Genomic DNA, 7077 nt, shown 5'->3' with positions numbered 1-7077 from the left:
TGGGCTATGACCTCAAAAAAAAGAAATTCCGGATGGATTCTCCTCAGGTTTTCGCCTGCCATATCAGTTCTGTTATACTCACAGACATTATTTTAACAGTTTTAGAAACTGCAGAGTGTTTTCTATCCAATACTACCAATTATATGCATATCCTAGCTTCTGAGCTTGAGTAACAGGCAGTTTACTTTGGGAACGTCAGTCATCCGAATTTCCGAATACTGCCCCCTAACCCTAAAAAGTTAATATCACAAATTTGTGTGATTATTTATTTGAATTGCGCGCCCTCCAATTTTACCGGAAGTTGTCAACAGGTGTACCGCTGGTGATTTACAAAGCTAATGTAATGGATTTTAAAAGGTGGGATAGCCGCTAATATGACCCATAGTAGGGGAGACCATTTATTGAGTGACTATTTTATAAATTTCACATGATTAGCAATTTTGAATTAGCACTCTTTTCGGCTTAAATTTCTCAGGAACTATGGCATAGGTCATCACTAGTTACCACAGCCACAAATTCCTAATTATTGCTAAACACCACCTATTTCTACAATTTCTTTTCTTAAAATCTGATTTTAAAACTAACCTTAACCCTAAAGTCGTTCCACCTCAAAAGGTACAAGGAAGAGGATTTCAACACTCACCATCTCAGATTGTTCTGAAAATGTTTCTGTTAGAAAAAGGTAAGATTAGCATTCCTGCAACATTATTTTGTTGAAATATAATTTGATCTCTGAGAAACTAAGCTAATTGATTGCACCCAAATTGGCCGTTTTAATTTACAGGATTTTCCTATACGAAAATCTGGTTGACTGCTTTCCACCATACACTGGGAGATTAATTCACCTTTCTGCATGACAATACCCTAAAACACAAGGCAAAATCTACACTAGAGTTACTTACCAAGAAGACAATGAATGTTCCTGAGTGGCCGAGTTGCAGTTTTGACTGAAAACTACTTGAATACCTGAAAATGGTTGTCTACTGTAGCAATGATCAACAACCAATTTGACAGAACTTGAATTTTGGAAAGAATAATGGGCAAATGTTGTACAATCCAGGTATGTACAGTTGAAGTCGGACGTTTACATACACTTAGGTTTGAGTCATTAAAACTCGTTTTTCAACCACTCCACAAAGTTCTTAACAAACTATAGTTTTGGCAAGTCAGTTAGGACATCTACTTTGTGCATGACACAAGTCATTTTTCAACAATTGTTTACAGACAGATTATTTCAATTATAATTCACTGTATCACAATTCCAGTGGGTCAATAGTTTACATACACTAAGTTGACTGTGCCTTTAAACAGCTTGGAAAATTCCAGAAAATGATGTCATGGCTTTAGAAGCTTCGGATAGGCTAATTGACACCATTTGAGTCAATTGGAGGTGTACCTGTGGATGTATTTCAAGGCCTACCTTCAAACTCAGTGCCTATTTGTTTGACATCATGGGAAAATCAAAATAAATCAGCCAAGACCTCAGAAAAAAATTGTAGACCTCCACAAGTCTGGTTCATCCTTGGAAGCAATTTCCAAACGCCTGAAGGTACCATGTTCAAACAATAGTACGCACATTTAAACACCATGGGACCACGCAGCTGTCATACCGCTCAGGAAAGAGACGCGTTCTGTCTCCTAGAGATGAACGTACTTTGGTGCCCAAAGTGAAAATCAATCCCAGAACAACAGCAAAGGACACTGTGAAGATGCTGGAGGAAACAGGTACAAAAGTATCTATATCCACAGTAAAACGAGTCCTATATCGACATAATCTGAAAGGCCGCTCAGCAAGGAAGAAGCCACTGCTCCAAAACCGCCATTAAAAAAAGCCAGACTACTGTTTGCAACTGCACATGGAGACAAAGATCGTACTTTTTGGAGAAATGTCCTCTGGTCTGATGAAACAAAAATAGAACTGTTTGGCCATAATGACCATCGTTATGTTTGGAGGAAAATGGGGGAGGCTTGCAAGCCGAAGAACCCCATTCCAACCATGAAGCACGGGGGTGGCAGCATCATGTTGTGGGGGTGCTTTGCTGCAGGAGGGTCTGGTGCACTTCACAAAATAGATGGCATCACGAGGAAGGAAAAATATGTGCATATATTGAAGACATATATCTCAAGACATCAGTCAGGAAGTTAAAGCTTGGTCTCAAATAGGTCTTCCAAATGGACAATGACCCCAAGCATACTTCAAAAGTTGTGGCAAAATGGCTTAAGGACAACAAAGTCAAGGTATTGAAGTGGCCATCACAAAGCCCTGACCTCAATCCTATAGAAGATTTGTGGACAGAACTGAAAAAGTGTCTGCGAGCAAGGAGGCCTACAAACCTGACTCAGTTACACCAGCTCTGTCAGGAGTAATGGGCCAAAATTCGTCCAACTTATTGTGGGAAGCTTGTGGAAGGCTATCTGAAACGTTTGACCCAAGTTAAACAATTTAAAGACAATGCTACCAAATACTAATTGAGTGTATGTAAACTTCTGACCCACTGGGAGTGTGATGAAAGAAATAAAAGCTGAAATAAATCATTCTCTCTACTATTATTCTGACATTTCACATTCTTAAAATAAAATGGTGATCCTAACTGACCTAAAACAGAGCATTTTTACTAGGATTAAATGTCAGCAATTGTGAAAAACTGAGTTTAGATGTATTTGGCTAAGGTGTATGTAAACTTCCGACTTCAACTGTATGTGACAGAAGGGACAGTTTTAAGGAGCGTTTACTAGCACTAGCAGAAATCAAGTCATTTGATGCCCAATCGAGATATTTCTGTATTTCATATTCAATTAATCTACTAACATTTCTAAAAAACTTTTCACTTTGTCATTATAGGGTATTGTGTGTAAATGGGTGAGAAAAAAAAATATTTAATTCATTTTAAAATCAAGTTGTAACACAACAAAATGTATAATAAGTCAAGGAGTGTGAATACTTTCTGAAGGCACTGTATATTAGCATTTTCACACTTCTTGTCCAAATCATCCTAAAGTATAAAAAAGTATTGGTGTACTCAATGATGTCACTTATAGATGATTTCGATTTGATGTGCCGAACATTTTAATATAAGTACCATTGACTTGCATTGGATTTGTGACACAAATGCTAAATGTTAGCATTTGAAACAGTGACCAGGTGAACAAAACCAAAGCATGGGTTGCTATCATAACTTATCCACAAACTGCTTACAGGTTAAGGAAACCAATATGTCATTTGGTAATTTAGGTGAACTATCCCTTTAACATAATCAACTAATAGCAGGAACAGCACCATCAAGTGGTCAGAACTGGGTAATATCAGGATGTAAGATGGGACATAAATCTCACCACTTCAATAAGTAATTTCTCTGAATGGGAAAAAAACATAACCAAATTCCCTGAGAATACATTACATAGGATGAAGAAAACAATACTCTGTGCCGCAGCTCCATAGTACTTGTCAGACATGTAGAACTGAAGGATTTACTCCAGATAACTGACCAGGCCCAAATCCCTGTCAGTCGCATGAAGAGAAGATGCCTATACAGGGTACGCAGGTCCGGGTGCCTTGTGAGAATTAGTCAGTGAGTCGGTAACCTGGCTCTATCATCAGTCTTATTGGCCAACGTGCAATGATTGGAGAATAAACTGGATGAGTTCCGTTCAAGACTATTCTACCAATGGGACATTAAAAACTGTAATATCTTATGTTTCACCGAGTCGTGGCTGAATGACAATATGGATAATATCCAGTTGGCTGGTTGTTCCGTGCAACAGCTGCCTCCGGTAAGACAAGGGGTGGTGGTCTGTGACTATTGGTCAATAACATCTGGTGAGCAAAATCAAATATTAAGGAAGTCTCAAGGTTTTGGTCATCTGAGGTAATGTATCTCATGATAAGCTGTAGACCACACTATATCCCAAGAGAATTTTCATCTATTTTTTCGTAACTGTCTATTTACCACCACAAACAGATGCTGGCAATAAGACCGCACTCAACGAGGTGTATAAAGCCATAAGCAAGAAAATGCTCATCCAGAGGTGGCACTCCTAGTGGCCATTAATGCAGGAAAACTTACATTTGTTTTACCTCATTTCTAACAGCATGTTACATGTGCAACAAGAGGGAAAAAAACTCTAGACCACCTTTACTCGACACATAGAGATGAGTACAAAGCTCTCCCTCGCTCTCCATTTGACAAATGTGACCATAATTCTATCCTCTTGATTCCTGCGGGAAGTACCAGTGACTCGCTCAATAAGGAAGTGGTCGGATGACGCAGATGCTAAGCTACCGGACTGTTTTGCTAGCACAGACTGGAGTATGTTCCGGGACTCATCCGATGGCCTTGAGGAGTGTACCACATCAGATACAAGCTTCATCAATAATTGCATCGATGATGCTGTCCCCACAGTGACCGTACGTACATACCCCAACCAGAAGCCATGGATTACAGGCAACATCCGCACTGAGCTAAAGGGTAGAGCTGCCGCTTTCAAGGAGCGGGACTCTAACCCGGATGCTTAGAATAAATCACGCCATGCCCTCAGACGAACCATCAAATAGGCAAAGCTTAAATACAGGACTAAGATTTAATCCTACTACACCGTCTAAAAACTCTTGTTGGATGTGGCAGGGCTGGCAAACTATTACTGACAACAAAGGGAAGCCCAGCCTCGAGCTGCCCAGTGACACAAGCCTCCCAGACGAGCTAAATGACTCCTATGTGCGCTTCGAGGCAAGCAACATTGAAGCATGTATGAGAGCACCAGCTGTTCCGGCCGATGTGAGTAAGACCTTTAAACAGGTCATCATTCACAAGGCCGCAGAGCCAGATGGATTACCAGGACGTGTACTCAGAGCATCCGCTGACCAACTGGCAAATGTCTTCACTGACATTCTCAACCTGTCCCTGGCCGAGCCTGTAATACCTACATGTTTCAAGCAGACCCCCATAGTCCCTGTGCCCAAGAACACCAAGTTAACCTGCCTAAAGGACTGTCTAACGAAATGACTACCGACCCTTAGCACTCACGTCTGTGAGATGACAATTTTTAAAATAATTATTAACAGTTTATTTCCAAAATGCATCACATTTGTTTTTTCATCAGAAATGGTTGCTTATGGGTACCTTCAATATTACTGTTCTCAGATTTTCAATTAATAGATTTTTGATGGGTATATCTTTTTTAAATTATTATTACTATTATTTCTGCATGTCCTCTTTTTCAAGATGTGGCCGATTTAAACAGAATACTTTTTAAAATTAGATTTTTTATTTTTTTACGACATCTTGTTTTTAAATGGCTGCTGGAAATTAGATATGCATCGAAATCTTCATTCAAAGGCATCAAATTGAGTGAATGCTGCGCAGGTTCACTGAGTTGCAAACCAAATGGATTACTGCAACTCGCTGTTGGCTGGGCTCCCTGCCTGTGCCATTAAACCCCTACAACTCATCCAGAACGCCGCAGCCCGTCTGGTGTTCAACCTTCCCAAGTTCTCTCACGTCACCCCGCTCCTCCGCTCTCTCCACTGGCTTCCAGTTGAAGCTTGCATCCGCTACAAGACCATGGTGCTTGCCTACGGAGCTGTGAGGGGAACGGCACCTCCGTACCTTCAGGCTCTGATCAGGCCCTACACCCAAACAAGGGCACTGCGTTCATCCACCTCTGGCCTGCTGGCCCCCCTACCTCTGAGGAAGCACAGTTCCCGCTCAGCCCAGGCAAAACTGTTCGCTGCTCTGGCACACCAATGGTGGAACAAGCTCCCTCACGACGCCAGGACAGCGGAGTCAATCACCACCTTCCGGAGACACCTGAAACCCCACCTCTTTAAGGAATACCTAGGATAGGATAAAGTAATCCTTCTAACCTTCTAATCCTTCTAACCCCCTTAAAAGATTTAGATGCACTATTGTAAAGTGGTTGTTCCACTGGATATCATAAGGTGAATGCACCAATTTGTAAGTCGCTCTGGATAAGAGCGTCTGCTAAATGACTTAAATGTAATGTAATGTAAATGTAGCCACGAAGTGCTTTGAAAGGCTGATCATGGCTCACATCAACACCATCATCCCAGAAACACTAGACGCACTCCAATTTGCATACTGCCCCAACAGATCCCCAGATGACGCAATCTCTATTGCACTCAACACTGCCTTTTCCCACCTGGACAAAAGGAACACCTACGTGAGAATGCTGTTCATTGAATACAGCTTAGCATTCAACACCATAGTGCCCTCAAAGCTCATCACTATGCTTAGGACCCTGAGATTAAATACCTCCCTCTGCAACTGGACCCTGGACTTCCTGACGGGCCGCTCCCAGGTGATAAGGGAAGGCAATAACATATCTGCCACGCTGATCTTCAACATGGGGGAGTGCTTAGTCCTCTTCTGTACTCCCTGTTCATCCATGACTGAGTGGCAAAGCCGGACTCCCAACACCATCATTAAGTTTTTCGACGACACAACGGTGGTAGACCTGATTGCCAACAACGACGAGACAGCCTATAGGGAGGTCGTCAGAGACCTGGAAGTGTGGTGCCAGGACAACAACCTCTCCCTCAATGTGATCAATAACAAGGAGATGATCATGGACTACAGGAAAAGGGGGCTGTAGTGGAGCAGGTTGAGTGCTTCAAGTTCTTTGGTTTCCACATCACCAACAAACTATCATGATTCAAACACACCAAGACAGTCGTGAGGAGGGCACGACAATGCCTATTCCCCCTCAGGAGACTGAAAATAATCCTCAAAATGTTATACAGCTGCACAATCGAGAGCATCCTGACTGGCTGCATCACTGCCACCCTAGTCATAGACTGTTCTCTCTGCTACTGCACGGCAAGCGGTACCAGAGCGCCAAGTCTAGGTCCAAAAGGCTTCTTAACAGCTTCTACCTCAAAGCCATAAGACTGCTGAACAGCTAATCAAATGGCTACCCGGACCATTTGTATTGACCCCCCCTTTTTTTACACTGCTGCTACTCGCTGTTTATTATCTATTATCTATGCATAGTCACTTTACCCCAACCCACATGTACATATTACCTCAATTACCCTGTACTCCCGCACATTGACTTGGTGCC

Source organism: Salmo trutta, chromosome 15 (assembly GCF_901001165.1).
Source record: "Salmo trutta chromosome 15, fSalTru1.1, whole genome shotgun sequence".
Classification (NCBI taxonomy): domain Eukaryota; kingdom Metazoa; phylum Chordata; class Actinopteri; order Salmoniformes; family Salmonidae; genus Salmo; species Salmo trutta.
The sequence above is the reverse complement of the archived record's forward strand: the minus strand, read 5'-3'. Positions refer to the sequence as shown.